This window comes from Chiloscyllium plagiosum, unplaced genomic scaffold (assembly GCF_037043375.1).
Source record: "Chiloscyllium plagiosum isolate Xiang-an unplaced genomic scaffold, Cpla_swu_hap1 HiC_scaffold_4, whole genome shotgun sequence".
In the NCBI taxonomy this organism is placed as follows: domain Eukaryota; kingdom Metazoa; phylum Chordata; class Chondrichthyes; order Orectolobiformes; family Hemiscylliidae; genus Chiloscyllium; species Chiloscyllium plagiosum.
In genome coordinates this window covers 71074907-71090140 of record NW_028270142.1, presented here as the reverse complement: position 1 = coordinate 71090140, position 15234 = coordinate 71074907, and the positions used below count along the sequence as shown (strand labels likewise).

General features: G+C 41.1%; 1 protein-coding gene and 1 long non-coding RNA gene across 4 annotated transcripts in view; one reads left to right on the top strand and one right to left on the bottom strand.

Moving 5' to 3' along the window:
* The window catches only part of zfpm2a (zinc finger protein, FOG family member 2a), a 950399-nt gene that overhangs the window by 819289 nt on the left and 115876 nt on the right, over positions 1-15234 (top strand). The window lies entirely within an intron of this gene.
* Positions 3273-12915, bottom strand: LOC122549117 (uncharacterized). Its single transcript, XR_006311421.2, has 3 exons — positions 12798-12915; positions 12585-12670; positions 3273-4028 (listed from the first exon to the last, which is right to left on the bottom strand). It is a non-coding gene; the product is annotated as an uncharacterized LOC122549117 (long non-coding RNA).

The following is a 15234-nucleotide window of genomic DNA, read 5'->3' as shown; positions in this document are numbered from 1 at the left end:
ATGGGCAAAGAAGTGGCAGATGGAGTACAATGTGACAAAGTGTGAGGTCATGAAGCTCGGTAGGAAAATAAAGGCATAGACTATTTTCTAAATGGGGGAGAAAGTTCAGAAGTCTGAAGTACAAAGAGACTTGGGAGTTCTAGTTCAGGATTCTCTCAAGGTAAACTTGCAGGTTGAGTCAGTAGTTAGGAAGGCAAATGCAATGTTGGCATTTATTTTGAGAGGACTTAAATATAAAAACAGGGATCTACTTCTGCAGCTTGATAAGGCTTTGATCAGACCACATTTGGAGTATTGTGTAGAGTTTTGCCTCATATCTCAGGAAGGATGTGCTGGCCCTGGAGTAGGTTTAGAGGAGGTTTATGAAAATAGTCCCAGGAATGAAAAGCTTAACATATGAGGAATGTTTGAGGACTCTGAGATTATACTCAATAGAGTTCAGAAGGATGAGGGGGGCTATAATTTGAAACATACAGAATACTGAATGACCTGAACAAGAGTAGATGCTGGGAAGATGTTGCCATTGGTAGGAGAGACTAGGACCCGAGGGCATAGCCTGAGAGTAAAGGGAAGACCTTTTTAAAACAGAGATAAGGAGAGACTCCTTCTACCAGAGATTGTTGAATCTGTGAAATTCATTGCCACAAAAGGCTGTGGAGACCAAGTTATTGAGTATATTTAAGACTGAGATAGATAGATAGGTTCTTGAGTATCAAGTGTTACAGGGAGAAAGCAGGAGAATGCGGTTGAGAAACTTATCAGCCATAATTGAATGGTGGAGCAGATTTGATGGGCTGAATGGCCTAATTTCTCCTATATTTTATAGTCTTATGGAGGTGGTGGAATCTCAGAGAAACCTATCAACTTCTGACAGGACCAGACAAGGTCACTATGTTCCTGATGACTGGGGAATCCAGAACCAGGGGCAGAAGTCTAAGGGTCGGCCATTTAGAACTGAGATGAGGAGAAATTTCTTCACTCAGCGAGTGTGAACCTGTAGAATTCTCTGCCATAGAAACATATGTCTGAAAAAGTGTCGTACTGAACTCAAAACATTAAATCTGTTTCTCTCTATATGCATGCTGCCAGATCTGCTGAGTTTCTCCAGCTCCTTCTATGTTTGTTTCAAACTTCCAGCCTCCTTCAGCATCATATTTTGCCTATATTTTTGTTCTTTATTTAGAGTTGGTCTTCATTATTGGAATTTGGTAATGGAAACAAAGTTATTTTGGGCAACAATTATTCAAGTAAACTACACTTTAACTAAAGTCTTCCTTTATGATTGGAATGAATGTAAAATATTTGAAAGCGAAATAAACTGACAACTAAACAGAAATTGAAAACAAACAGACAACACATTAAGGCAAAGGAAGAAAGTAGAGTCCTGAATTATGGTAACCTTGGATGAGTAAATAACTTTTAGTAAGTTCCTCCTCTTTACACTTGCATGTGATTCAGGACAAAATGAACAGATCCAAACTCTACAGCAGACAGGAGGCTTTTTTTTCCTGCACTATAATAATCTGAAAAGTAAGGAAACCTAGGACTGGGTTGAACCACCATATGCTATAGCTACTGCTATAATGTTCATTTGTATTATATAATTCCAGATTTATTTCAAGATATCTCTTTTTAACTGATCAATTTTAGTATGTTCCCCACAGCAGTTGTGTGACTAGATACTTATAACCTAGTAGATATTTTTAAGGCATCAATTATGATGTGCTATGAATGTGAGAGATTTTGTTACTCAACATTGTATCATTTATTTTCACATTAAAGCCATACATCAGTATATCAATAAAATTACACAGCAGATTATTATTGCATTTCACTCTCTGCAGAGCTAATCATAAATAATACAGCAGTTATACCCCTTATATTAATTATAATTAGAATGCAGATAATGCAGACTTCCATTTATTATTATGACCAAATCAATTTTACAATGTTTCATTGTGCAAGGTCAAGCAAAGTTGTTGAAGCTCTGAGACAGAACCTGTTTTCTGTAATTCTCAATTGTGTCTCAACAGAATAAGAAAGGCACTTAACTAAAATGTTTAGATGTGTTAATGCAGGCATTATAAGGACTGGGAAAAAAGCAAAGCTGGATTTTAAGAATGCATTGTGCTCTAGTATTTCCATCTTTTCTTTCTTTTAACAACATTGTACACTGAAGAGTATATATGATATGGTATCAATGGAACAGTGATTTCCCCAAATTTGCTTTCTTGTTTTTCCTACTTAAATGAAATAACCAATTTGTATAAAGCTTCTTCTTTTGATTTGTTTTCTATTTATTAACAATGACTCTTTTCTAACAATTCTCTGAATTTTATACAATATAGTGCAAGAGGTTGTCCGATTTAATGTACTATGTAATAATTAAAAGGCAGAGACCTTCTTATAAATATTTTTCTTCTACTGGAAGCCAATACATGTTAAATCATGAATATAAAATATATTGTCCTTTTGGGAGCAGTGGGTAGTGATTGCACAGCACTGAAAAGCCTACCTTGTGGTGTTTAGTTTGATCTATGAATGTGAGATAAATTTCTTACTTTGGAATAAAATTTTCCTATATTATAACAATTGTGTGTGTAATAAATCTGATTTATTGTTTTTCTACATATAAAATAGAGGAAATGTTCCGTCTTCAAATAATGAAGAGCATTACTGCAACAAATGCCTTTACTTTATTCATGCTGGAATGTACTATCATCGATCTAGTTACTCTCTTCCATTCATAAGGAGTAGAAAACTTGTAATCTAAAGCCTTGAAATTGTATGACCCATTTTAAGTAGTTTTTTTTTTAAATGTAAGTTAGATCTAACAGTTCTACATTTGCAATAAAGTTTAAAAACAGTGTCAGTTTAGCATAGCTAGAATTCATCAAATAGGCAAATCCTTACAATATATTCAGGATTTAACTGTCGTTTTACTGTATATTGCTCTAATTTGATGCCAGAGCAATCTTTTAAAGGACTCACTATATCCAAGCAGTGACAATGATCTAGTTGACATCTCTGTGCTGCAAGTGAGAAAAAGAACACCAAAGTTAAAAGTAACAATCCTGTTTAATTTGTCTAATTCACCACTGATCTGAGATCAAGCATGCGATTCTTGTGGTTACACAAGAATCTTACACAACTAAATTATGAACACATTATTTTCTTTCTGCTTCACACATTAGGTATGCTTTATAAAATGGCTCTTCTCACTGCTTCGAAGGGTGAAAGAGGCAGAACATTTAAGACGTATTTAGTTGTGCACTTATGAAGCCATGTGTTATAAAATGGGACTAAAATAGTTTGATGCTTGTTTTCAACTGGCATAAATTTGATGGGCCAAACGGCCTTTTTTCTGCTGTAGACCTCTATGACTTGTTGGTCCTTCTCCACAGTTGCAAACAATGCAGCCCTTTATAGCAACAGGTGATCCAACCAGAACTCAAAACATTTGTATAGAATTCCTTTTATTGCTGGAATACTTAAATGTGTAATATATTCAGCCAAACATAGCATCTTGCACAGTTAACTAGTTTCCAGTGTATCACATATTGGATAATGGGATCCATTGCTTGACTATTCACAAAGGTAATAACAAATATCCTATTTCTAACAGACAATAAAAATAAAATATTTGTCTTCTCATGCAATACTTCACATCACACTCAGTAGATCTCTTTGACAAACTTTGTGCTTCATATTAAAATCAACATCTCCTCCTCCATCACTTTCAGCATTTTTACTGTCTGATCCTGTCCTTTATTTCCTGTCTCACCTGATGATATTCACCCTAGTGTCATTAAGGAGCCAATTTCACACATCTTTAGTAATTTGCTTGATTCAGGAATTGTTTCCAAAATGACTTCTGAAAAAGAAGATGATGTGTAAAGACTTTGTGGTTATTTTGCAGAATGCTTCAGTTAATCCGCAACTGTGATCCATGACTTCAGGTGTCCTGTTGTTTTAATTCTCTGCCTCACCCCAAGCTGATCTCTTTGTCACATGGCTCTCACCATATCCTAATGAAGCAACAAGAACGAACGGTAGTTATAAATTATATTACATAGCAAAATATGACACCGAATGTCAAAAGGAGATCGCAAGTTAGTTGGCCAAAGGCTTGGTTGAAGAGAAAAGGTTTAAAGAGTCTATTAAAGGGAGAAAGTGAGGCAGGGAGGGAGGTTGATGGTATTTTTGCTGGACCATTAATCCAGAGACCCCTGTAATGTTCTGGGAACCCAGATTCAAATGCCACCATAGCAGAATATGGAATTTGAATTCAAGACAAATCTGGAATTACGAGTCTTATGAAGACAATGAAATTATTGTTAATTGTCAGGAAAAGTCCATCTGGTTATAGCGATTGGATTATGCAGCATGGAAAAAAAAAATGACCTTTCAGCTCAACTAATGTCTCGGAAGGAAACTGCCATCCTGACCTGATCTGCATTGCCTCTTAACTACCCTCATCCCATGAATGAGTTTTAAAAAAAAGGACAGTCAAGTTAGGCAACCATGGCCCCATTAGTCCATTCTTGATCATCAGAAAAGTAACATTAAATGCAAACTGCTTTCAAGGATCATATGCTTTTAAATAACCTGATCACTAATGCTCATTTTGGGTTTTGGTAAAACCGTTCATCTCCTGACCTCCTTGTGGAGATGAAATCCCACATTTTACATTTAAAATACCCTCCATTGTATCATGCCTCTATCATGGTGCTAAGTGACACAGACTTTGAACAGATCTGGTAACCCAAGACTGGACTTCCATGTCAGTGAGCCGTCAACACTGGCAGAATTGTGCTTCACCACAATCAACAACTTCATGGCCTGGCAAATCACCCCCTCAACAATTATCATCAATCCTCCTTCAATGGAGACTGCAGGAGGGCATGCCAGGACCAGCACCAGGCACTCCTAAAATTGAGGTATCAGTCTCATTGGAGATGGTGATGGCCTAGTGGTATTATCCACAGAACCAGGAAATGTTCTGAGGACCTAGTTTCAAATCCCACCACTGCAGATAAAACAAATGTAAATGAGAATCTACTGATGACCATGAAATCACTATTGATTGTTGGAAAACCCATCTGGTTCATTAATGTCCTTCAGGGAAGGAAATCTGCCATCCTCACCTTCCTGTCCTACATGTGACTCCAGACCAACAGCAATGTGTTTGACTCTCAATTACCTTTAAATGGCTTAGTAAACAATAAGTTCTAAAGAAATGAAACTGGATGGATCACCTGGCAACAACCTAGGCAATGGGAAAGAAAACAGCAGAAAACGCCCTTTTGACCCTTTAAATTTCGCCTTACAATCATGTGGGGCTAGTGCCAAAGTTGGGAGAGCTGTCCCACAGCTTCGTCAAGCAACATCCTAACATGGTCATACTCAAGGAATCATACCTTACAGATAATTTCCCAGTCACTACCAGCAGAACAGACCCAGCAGAAGTGGTGACTTAGTGGCATACAGTCACCAGGGAGGTGCCCTGGGCGTCCTCAACATTGACTTTGGATCCCATGAAGTTTCATGGTTTCAGATTAAACATGGGCAAGGAAACCCCCTGCTTATTATCACATACCATCCTTCCTCCGCTAATAAATCAGTATTCCTCCGTGTTGAAGAACACTTGGAGGAAACATTAAGGATGGCAAGGGCACAAAATGTACTCTGGGTGGGGGATTTCAATGTCCACAGCCATCAGTGGCTCAGCAGCAGTACTGCTGATCAGGCTGGTTGGGTCCTAAAAGCTTTTTCATGACAAAATTTAGCTATGCTGGAGTGTTTGCAATCAGTTCAAGTGAATTACAACTTGCAGGAGTTCAATGTGCATTCATTAAGCTTGTGGCGGAGTTGTTGTTGTCAAGTAGTCTGTAAAAGACAGAACTGAAGCAGCTGATCTGCTTCATCAATGGGTCTCTCCATCAATGGTAGCCTTTCAAGAGACGACCACCAGGGGAGTGCCTCAATATATTCCAGACTCTCTTCAACATGGATAGGGTGAATAGCCAAGGTCCTTTTCCTATGGTGGGGGGTCCAAATAGAGACAGGAAAGATTTGAAAAGGACCTGAGAGTAACTTATTCACACACAGGATGGTGTGTCTATTGAACGAGCTGCCAGAGGAAGTAGTTGTTGTGGTTCTGTTCGCCGAGCTGGAAATTTTTGTTGCAAACGTTTCGTCCCCTGTCATCCTCAGTGCTTGGGACCCTCCTGTGAAGCGCTTCTGTGGTGTTTCCTCCGGCATTTATAGTGGCCTGTCCCTGCCGCTTCCGGTTGTCAGTTTCAGCTGTCCGCTGTAGTGGCCGGTATATTGGGTCCAGGTCGATGTGTTTGTTGATGGAGTTTGTGGATGAGTGCCATGCTTCTAGAAATTCCCTGGCTGTTCTTTGTTTGGCTTGCCCTATAATGGTAGTGTTGTCCCAGTCGAATTCATTCATCCACAAACTCCATCAACAAACACATCGACCTGGACCCAATATACCAGCCACTACAGCGGACAGCTGAAACTGACAACCGGAAGCGGCAGGGACAGGCCACTATAAATGCCGGAGGAAACACCACAGAAGTGCTTCACAGGAGGCTCGCAAGCACTGAGGATGTCACCTAGACAGGGGACGAAACGTTTGCAACAAAAATTTCCAGCTCGGCGAACAGAACCACAACAACGAGCACCCGAGCTACAAATCTTCACCCAAACTTTGAGAGGAAGTAGTGGAGGTGGGTACAATTGCAACATTTAAAAGGCATCTGGATAGGTATAAGCATAGAAAGAGTTTAGAGGGATAGGGGCCAACTGCTGGAAAATAGGACTAGATCAACTGGATTGTCTGGTCGGTGTGGATGAGTTAGGACCGAACGGCCAGTTTCTCTGCTGTATGATTATAGAACTCTTTGACAATGATATAGTCAATAGACTGGGTGTGCACAGAGACAACAAAAAGGAATAACATACTTGACTTCATCCTTACCCATCTGCCAGCTGCAGATGTGTCTATCTATGACCGTATCCCACAGACCTTCTAGACACGAAGTCCTGGCTTCACACTGTGAATAACAACCATTGTGTTGTCTAGCACTATTATTGTGCTAAAAGTGACAGACTTCAAATAGCTCTAGCAACTCAATACTAGGTATCCATGAGGGTCTGTGGGCCATCAGCAGCAGAATTGTACTCTCGCACAATTGTAACCTCACGGCCCAGCATATCCCCATCAACCATTACCAACAAGCCAGTGGATCAATCCTAGTTCAATGGAAAGTGCAGGATGGCATGCCAGAAACAGCATCAGGCATACCTGAAGATGAGATGTCAACCTGGTGAAGCCACCAAACAGGACTACCTGCATGCCAAACAGCATAAGCAGCAAATGATTTACAGAATTAAGCAATCCCACAATGAATAGATCAGATCCAAGCTCTGTAGTCCTGCCACATCCAATCATGAATGGTGGTGGATGATTAAACAACTCACTGGTAGAAGAGGCTCCACAAGTATCCCCATCCTCAATGATGGAAGAGCCCAGCATATGAATACAAAAGATAAGGCTGAAGCTTTCACAGCAATCTTCAACCAAAAGCGCTGAGTAGACGTTCCATCTCTGTCTCCTCCAGTGGTTTCCAGCATTACAGATATCAGTCGTCAGCCAATTCAATTCACTTCATGTGATATCAAGAAATGGTTGGAGACCCTGCTTACTGCAAAGTCTACGGGCCCTGACAACATTCCGGAAGTCGTAATCAAGACTTGTGCACTAGAACGTGCCGCTCCCCTAGTCAAGCTCTTCCAGTAAAGTTACAACACTGGTATCCATCCGACAATGTGGAAAATTTGTTCAAGTATGTCCTGTATATAAAAGCAGGACAAACCAAACCCAGCCAATTATCACAGCAGGTCAGGCAGCATCAAAGAAGCAGGCGAATCGACGTTTCGGGCATAAGCCCTTCTTCAGGAACAGCTGCAGAAGAAGGGCTTATGCCCGAAACGTTGATTCTCCTGCTCCTTTGATGCTGCCTGACCTGCTGCTCTTTTCCAGCAACACATTTTTCAGCTCTGATCTCCAGCATCTGCAGTCCTCACTTTCTGCCAGCCAATTATCACCCCATCAGTCTGATCTCAGTCATTAGTAAAGTAATGGAAGATGTCATCAACAGTGCTATCAAACAACACCTGCTCAGCAATAACCTACTCAGTGACACCCAGTTTGGGAATTTTTTTTAAGATTCCCTACAGTATGGAAACAGGCCCTTCCAGCCTATATATGACTCTGAATAATGCACCTAATGCTATGGTCAAGGTAGTATAGCCAATTTACCTGACCTACATGTCTAGATTGTGGAAGGAAACCAGAGCACCCAGAGGAAACCTACACAGACACAGGGAAAATGTGCTACCTCCACACACAGTCACCCGAGATGGGAATCGAACCTGGGTGCTGTGAGGCAGCAGTGCTAACCTCTGAGCCACCATGCCACCCTCTTATGCCTCCCTCTGACAGGACCACTCAGCTCCTGATCTCATTACAGCTTTGGTTCAAACCTGGACAAAAGAGCTGAATTACAGTGGTGAGATGAGTGATAACCCTTGACATCAAAGCTGCTTTTAACAGACTGTGGCAGCAAGAAGTCGAGAGTGTGTGGTGCTGGAAAAACACAGCAGGTCATGCAGCATCCAAGGAGCAGGAGAATCGACGTTCTGGGCAGGAGCCCTTCATTAGGAATCTGTGGCAGCAAGACTCCTGGCAAAACTGGAATCAATGGGAATCCAGGGACAAACTCGATGGTGATAGAGTTGTGTTACACCTGATACAAAGATAGGTTTTTGGAGGTCAGGCATTGCATTTCCAGGAAATGTCTTCAGAAGTTCCTCAGAGTAGTGTCCTAGGCCCAACTATCTTCAGCTGCTTCATCAATGACCTTCTCTATATCAGGGGAAGTGGGGATATTTGCCAATGATTACACTATATTCAGCAGCTTTCGTGACTCATCAGTTACTGAAGCAGACCAAGTCCAAATGAAACAAGACCTGGGCAATATTTAGTCTTGTGCTGACAAGTGATAAGTAACATTTGCGCCAAACAAATGCCAGGCTATGACCATCACCAATAAGAGACAATCTAACCACTGTCCCTTGAGAATCAATGGTGTTACTATCACTGAATCCCCCACTGTCAACATTCTGGAGGTTATCATTGACCAGAAACTCAACTGGACCCACCACATAAACACAATGATTACAAGAGCAGGTCAGCGGCTAGGAATACTGTTGCAATCAACACACCTCCTAACTCCCTGTCTGCCATCTCCAAGGCAACAGTCTGGATGAATGCAGCCCAGCAACACTCAGGAAATTTGATACCATCCAGGATAAAGCAGCCCACTTGATTGGCACTACATCCACAAGCATCTACTCTCTCCACCAGCGATGCTCAGTTGCTGCAGTATGTGCAGGATACACTGCAGAAATTCACCAAAGATCCTCAGACAAACCTTCCAAACTCGTGACCACTTCCATCTAGAAGAACAAGGCTGCAGATATATGGGAACACCTACAAGCCACTCACCATCCTGATTTGGGAATATATCAGCGTTCCTTTACTGTTGCTGAGTCAAATCCTGGAATTCCCTCCCTAATGGAATTGTGGGTCAACTCACAGCAGGTGGACTGCAGCGGTTCAAGGAAGCAGCTCACCACCACCTTCTCAAGGGCAACTAGGGTTGGGTAATAAACACTGGCCAGATCCCACATCCCACAAATTAATAAAAACCCGATGAAGCCACCAAACAGGATGACTTAACAGCATAAACAGCAAGTGGTAGACAGAGCTAAGTGATCCCAAAACCAACAGCTACCATATTTCCTGTGTGAACCCCAGGAAAATCACAAAGAAGCTTCAAAGAGAGAGAGACTTCAGAAGGCAGGCTCTAATTACCTCCTCTCAGTAAGAAAACATCTGCTTGGGTTATATTCTAGAATGGGGACATGGGTCAACAGACATGTTTGTGTTTCAGCTACACATAAATTGGTGTTAAATGCCAACTGTAACCCCTGTTGAGTATGTGTTGAGTATCTGTGCAGTATAAACCTTCTAGATGCAGGGCTTATGCCTGAAATGTCAACTTGCCTGCTTCTCAGATGCTGCCTGACCTGTTGTGCTTTTCCAGTGCCACCCTTTTTCGATCCTAACTCTCCAGCATCTGCAGTCCTCACTTATCCTATGTTAGTGGATGAGTAAAGTTCACATCTCAAGTGCAGACATTAAACAGTTGTGCATTGCAAGATAAAAGGAAAATTTATATCTTATTCTGAGTAGTGCAAGTCAGGCATCATTGAAAGGAAATAAGACAAAAGAATTTCAGGTAACCGACAAAATCAAAAATCTCAAAATAAACTGTTCATCTACTAATGCCAATGTTACCAGTATCACCCAATGTAATGGCTACAAACTTCCATTGTCTACTCTTCATGGGACTCAGACACTATTCCAAATATCGCTTTTGAACTTTTTTTTTTGACTCATCCTTTGTTTTTAATCTGCATGTATATGCATTGCGTCAGTCATAACTAATAAACTCATCCTTTTTGTTAACTCAAAAAACCTGGTTAAATCAACTCCCTTTAAAACATAAATTCAATTTGTCCATAAGTTGGACATCCACAAGGAAGGGATCCTTTTCAAATTAATATTATTGTGGCCAATCAAGGGGAGTGTAAATAAAGATTTTTACTGGAGGCTTGACAATTTTGTGTATTCCGTCTACAATAAATTGGGAACTTTGCCTGAGGTCTGGTTGTAAAAGCCCTTCCGAAGAAGGGCTCATGCCCGAAACGTTGATTCTCCTGCTCCTTGGATGCTGCCTGACCTGTTGTGCTTTTCCAGCAACACATTTTCAGCTCTGATCGCCAACATCTGCAGTCCTTACTTTCTCCTTGTAAAAGTATCCTCCAGGATACTGGCTGCCTTTGTCAGAACTGGACATACATTCAGAGTACAATGAATTCAGTCTTACAGAATAGCAATGAATCAATCATTCTTGACCAGTCAACACTGGCTTAGATCTTCACTCTAGTTTCCAAAGTATTTGGATGGGCAGCCTCGATGAACTGAGTAGCTTCATTCTGCACTGTAGGGATTCTATTATAGATGGTGTTAACATTCAGAAAGGAAGATTAAAATATCTTTAACATTGGTTTAGAGGAGATATGAGGAAAAGGTAGAAATCTGGGTCGTTGATGCAGGAAACATCACAACCTTTAATAAGTAGGTGAATGAGTACCTGAAATGTCATAAAATTCAAGGCTCATGGCCAAGCGCTGGAAAGTGAGATCAGTAGAGAGGTGAGAGGATTTTTTTGTCAGCGCAGAATCAGTAAGCCAAAGGGCCTCCTTTGTGTGATCCAATGACTCAAAAATATGGTAATATATCTGCACTGGACAAAATGAATCAGGAAATAGCATATATCATACAGGCAATGAAGACAAGTCTGGCAGCATCAGTTGAGAGAAAGTAGTGTTAACGTTTCAGCTCTTCTACAGAACCAAAGTTAACCTGAAATGTTAACTGTGATTTTTTTTCTCCACAGTTCCTGCCAGACCTACTGAGATTTTCCAGAAATTTCTATTTGTGTTGCTGATTTCGAGCATTTGCAGTTTTTTTTAGTGAAACTGATTGAGCTCTTTTGAAGCCTCTAATGGACAGCTAACATGTCATAAGACAATTTTTGACAAGGTTTTGATCTCATTGAGGTTGCCTCAATCAGGGCAAAGTTCATTGTATGGATCTATTTTAGCACTCTCTAACCTCATCACTTTGTGAATGTGCGAATAATATAAAAATAATGAATGAAGCATGTACAAAAAGAAAGTGAGTAAAATAGACTAATCAGGCCATCAAGTCTGCAGCATTCAAATCTAATGCGAGATTAATTTATGGTAAGCATTCCTCTAAACCACTTCCATTTCTTATTGTAAGCACATTATGCTTGCTTCTTTAAATATCCTGAAAAAATCCAGCTCCATTAAACTTCTTTCTGAGTTGTTGTAAATGTCAGCAAAAAGACTTTTTCTGATTTTTGTTTGATCAAAGCTTTTACATTTGATATTTGTATCCATGTGTCCTTCAATTGTTTCTCAAGTTTTAAGGTTTGCTTAATCATTTTCAAGTCCTCATGGGGATGGGCACAGGATTTTGTGTTCGGAGAAAGTGGGGACTGCAGGTGCTGGAGATCAGAGTCCAGAGTGTGGATAAGCACAGCAGGTCAGGCTGCATCCACGGAGCAGGAGAATCGGCATTTCTGATTAAAAGATTTTGCCCGAAACGTCGATTCTCCTGCTTCTCGGATGCTGCCTGACCTGCTGTGCTTTTCCAGCACCACAATCTCAACACAGGATTTCATGTTGCCAGTTGGCATACTGGTTCACCAGCCTCCATCCTCTTTTCTGGTAACAATGTTCTATGTTCTATATTCTAAGATCCAGGGAGATCATGGCTCCCAAACCTCAAGTGACTATAACTGAATCAGTGAAAATGAGCAGGCCTTGGAGGCAGCAGAGAATGGTGCACCTACCTTAAAGGAAGGTCCTGATATTCAAAACAGATTAAGAGGCCTTCTTTGCACAGCCTCAGCTTCAGACAATCCAGGGATCCCATCTTCTGACAGTCATTTAATCAATGAAAGAATTAACAACAAACAAGTTAAGAAAATTCCCTTCTGGTGGTCCTTCTGGTTAAAATTTAACATTGGGCACTTCCATTTTGGGGTAGCTTCTCTCTCCCTTACCTTAAATGGCAACCCATTTCTTCTCCTGAATGGCCCTCCAGCTTCAAGGAGTATCGGCCCAACTTGTTCCTTTTAGAGTGAAATGTAGGAGCAACAAGCTCGGGGAACTATAGATATCTAGGAATATTCAAGATTTTATAAAAAGGAAGAGAGAGAGATGTATAACGGGCACAAAGGCAGCAAAACAATGCAGGTGGTACAGTAGTATATAAAATGCAAGGGGGACTCAAGAAAACAATGAGAAGATCAAAGAGAAAATGCTGAAATTTGAGAAAATGCTGTTAAACAAAATTGATACCTGAAGCAAAGAGGTATTGAAGCAATGAGGTGATCAAAGAGAAAATGCTGCAATATGAGAAAACACTAGTAGATAAGATTGATAGCTGAAGGTATTGAAGATTCCACCAGACTGAAAAGCAGACAAATCCCCATGAATTCCATATAATAGAACCCCTACAGTGTGGAAACAGGTCACTCAGCCCAAAGAGTCCACGCCAACCCTCTGAAGAGTATCCCAACCAAGACCATCCCTTACTCTATCCCTGTAACCCTGTACTTCGCATGGCTAACCCTTCTAACCTACACTTCCCAGAACATTAGTAATTTAGTATGGCCAATCCACGTAACTTGCACATCTTTGGACTGTGGGAGGAAACCAAAGCAGCCGGTGGAATCCCACTCAGACACGGGGAAAACATACAAATTCCACACAGAGTGTCACCCGAAGGTGGAATCAAATCTGGGTCCCTGGTGCTTTGAGTCAGCAGTAATTTCCTCCCTTCATATTCCACAATGGGATATGAAGGGAGGAAATTACAGGGATCCTGGCCCAAATTTTCAAATCATCTCTGGCCAAAGGGGAGGTGATATAGGACTGCAGGATAGTCATTTTAGTTTACAAAAATAGTGATAGAGATAGACCAGGGAACCATAGACCAATGAGTCAAGCATCAGGGTAGAAACATAATTGGAGAGATTAGTGAAAGAGAAAATTAATCTCCATTTAGAGAGGCAAGGTTTGATTGGGTAGTCAGCATAATTATTTCAGAGGGTGAACATGTCTGAAAAAAAATCTAGAGCAAGCTTTTGAGGAGGAAACCAAGTATTTGGTTGATGTTGTTTACATGGATTTCAACAAGGCCTTTAGCAAGGTCCCACATGGGAAACTGATAAGGTAAGAGCTCATGGGATCCAGAGTAACTTGGTAATTTGGATCCAAAGTTGGTTTAGTGGTAGGACACAGAAGGAGGTGGTAGAAAGCTGTTTGTGTGACAGGGGCCTGGTGTGCAGTGCATACCACAGGGATCTATGTTAAGTCCCCTTACTGTTTGTGATATTCATAAATGTGGATGAGAATGGGGCATTGGGGGGAGGTGTTACATAGAACATAGAACAATACAGTACAGTACAGGCCCTTCACCCCTTGATGTAGTGCCAACCTTTCATCCTACTCTAAAATCAAACTAACTTCCATACCCTTCCTTTTACTATCATCCATGTGTCTATCCAAGAGTGGCTAAAATGTCCCGAATGTATCTGACTCTGCTACCACTGCTGGCAGTGCATTCCATGCACCCACCACTCTCTGCGTAAAGCACCAACCTCTCCCCTGAACCTTCCTCTAATCACCTTAAAATTATGTCCCCTGTGATGGCCATTTCTGCCCTGGGAAAAAGTCTCTGACTATTCACTCTATCTGTGACCTTGTACGCCTCTATCAAGTCAGCTCTCACCCTTCTTTGCTCCACTGAGAAAAGCCCAAACTCCCTCAACCTTTCTTCATAAGACATGCCCTCCATCATCCTGGTAAGTGCCCTCTGCACCCTCACTAAAGCTTCCACATGCTTCCTATAATAAGGCAACCAGAACCGAACACAATATTCCAAGTGTGGTCGAACCAGGGCTCTGTAGAGCTGCTGCATAACTTCACGGCTGTTAAACTCAATCTCCCTGCTGATGAAAGCCAACACACCATACACCTTTTTAACAACCCTATCAACATGGATGGCAACTTTGAGGGATCTATGGACATGGACCCCAAGATAAATATGTTTGCAGATGACAGAAGATCAGCCATATGGTTGACAGTGAGGAGGAAAGTGTTTGGTTACAGGAGAATATAAATGGATTGGTTGTATTTGCAAATCATTGGCAGGTGGAATTTAACTCTGGTAAGTGTGAGGTGATGCATTTTGACATATACCCTTCTAAACCTTCCCTATTCATTTAACCATCCAGATAACTTTCAAATATTGTAATTGTACCCACTTTGTCTGGCAGCTTGTTCTATACGTGCACCACCATTTGCATGAAGAAGTTGCCCCTCAAGTCTCTTTTAAATCTTTTCCCTCTCACATTAAACCTACGCCCTCTAGTTTTGGACTCCGCTACCCTGGGAAAAGGATGTTGGCTATTCACCTTATCCAGCCCCATCATG